Here is a 2,500-nt window from a genome sequence, read left to right on the forward strand (position 1 = left end):
CACTCATTCACACATATATTATTAGAGATAGAAAGAGGGAGGGAGAGGGAGAGAGAGAAATAGACACAAATATGTTATATTTATCAATCTATCTTTATAAGCACATATACATGCATCTATAAATATGTTGATGTATATATGTATACGCATAGATGAATACATATATATACATATACATACATATATATATACATATATATATATATACATACATACACACGTATACATGTAAATATATATATATATATATATATATATATATATATATATATATATATATATATATATATATATATATATATATATATGTATATATACTTATATAAATATAAGGATGTATATATATTCAGCAGTCTGTCATTCCGCCACGGGACTCAACTAGTTTGGGTGGAAATACAGCCGAGTTAAATTCAAACCACTGCGACAGGCGTTTCTTGGTGGGGAGGGAAATCAGCCAGAAAAAGAGCGTGCAAACTACTCACCACTGCGACGTAGATTTCCTGAGCTTACACACACACATACACACACACACACACACACACACACACACACACACACACACACACACACACACACATATATATATATATATATATATATATATATATATATATATATATATATATATATGGTTGAAAAACTTACAATGCACAAACTACATTTACTGAATACAGTGAGACTAGTTTGTGCATTGTGCGTTTTTCTATCATAGTATCAACACGGTAGAGTGTTTTTCCCTTCATATATATGTGTGTGTTTATCTATTAATATAGATATATACGTGGATGTACATATATATATATATATATATATATATATATGCATATATCTATTTAAGTATATATATACATATATATACATACATACACACACACGCACACACACACACACACACATATATATATATATATATATGCATACACACACGCGAATTCCTGGTACCCATTTCATTAGGTACCAAGTTCTGCCTTCCTGCCCTACCTGATGTCAATATCTCAAGTTCAAGAAGCATCCTAAGGAACAAGATAAAACGGCCTCTGTGTGTGTTCTCGACGTCGTCTCCTGAACATGAAGCTTTTATTATTTGCGTTAGATATTTTGTACTACCGTTTGCGTGTGTTTTTCTTCTTTCCCAATCCACACTTTATGTTTTGTGTACTTATTCACTTTAAAAGAAAAAAAAAAACTTCTAGATCCACGTACTTATATGATTTATCTAAAAATGTTGCGTATAAATGAATCATTTCAATTCAACATTTCATTATCCTGCCATTATATGATTCGTATGAGGAAGGTTCGATCCCCTTGCTGGCAAAAATTTGGTCTACTGTCTCCGGAGTCTATTCGTTGGCAGCCGATTCCTCTTTTGCTGACAAAATGCCTGGACCAAGGTCAAAGGATGGCACGGTGGCCAGGCCATTAGGACCGCTGTGTATGCAAGGCTCTTGTATGGTAATGATTATGCGTTCTTCTTTCCTGTCCTGTTCAACACTTTGGGGGTGAGTCTGGCATCAAACCTCAGTCTTTCTTTCTTTCTTTTTCTTTTAGAATATTCTTCTTCCTTTATATGATTTAAGAGTTATTCTGCAAGAAACTTCCACGCGCTCATGTAAACAAGCCGCCCCTCACTCACTTACCTAAGCCTCATTTGCCTTTGGTCTCCCTGCTGAACGGCCTCTTCGTCTCCGCCGCTCATCTCTCGCCCTCCGACAGACTCTTGGAGACCACGGAGGGCGCTGAAGACCAGTCCGTTGACCACGTGATCGGACTCAGGTGGGAGGACAATGGCTGATCGCAACGACGAGTTACTAAGGTGTATAAGAAGGAAAACATGTTCACACACACACTCAAAAACACACATACATATAACTGATATCTGTATATGTATGTATATATGTATATCTATATATACATATATGTGTATGTGTGACACATTGTATACTATATATGAATTTATGTACTCAGATTGATAGATGTGTGTACATATATGCAAAATTATGCATGTATATATATATATATATATATATATATATATATATATATATATATATATATATAAAGAGGAAAAGTCACAATAGAAATCAAAATACAGTGCAACGTTTCGAACTTTTCATGAGTTCCTCTTCAGACAAATGATAAAAGACGTTTGGTTAATCTCACGTCTGGAGAGGGACTCTTGAAGAGAGTTAATTTCCTTTATTTCTTGTGGTTGTTTTCCTTTTTGTTTTAATGTACAAATTTCTGCGTTTGTGTTTTTGGTCATATACATATGTATATGTATACATATATATACACCCATAAGTATATATTAGATTTTTTCTTTTCGAAAAGGTACCTTATATATCATGGTTATGCGATTTGAAAACATTTAAGATAAACTACCTAAGCATTTTCTAAGAAGTAGTCTTTCATAGGCTTATATGCATTTGAAATGATAAACAGAATGTGTTTATTTTGCTCTGTCCTGATACAATCCTTCTGAAATACAGTCTAACACTAG

Source organism: Penaeus vannamei, chromosome 20, assembly GCF_042767895.1.
Source record: "Penaeus vannamei isolate JL-2024 chromosome 20, ASM4276789v1, whole genome shotgun sequence".
Taxonomy (NCBI): domain Eukaryota; kingdom Metazoa; phylum Arthropoda; class Malacostraca; order Decapoda; family Penaeidae; genus Penaeus; species Penaeus vannamei.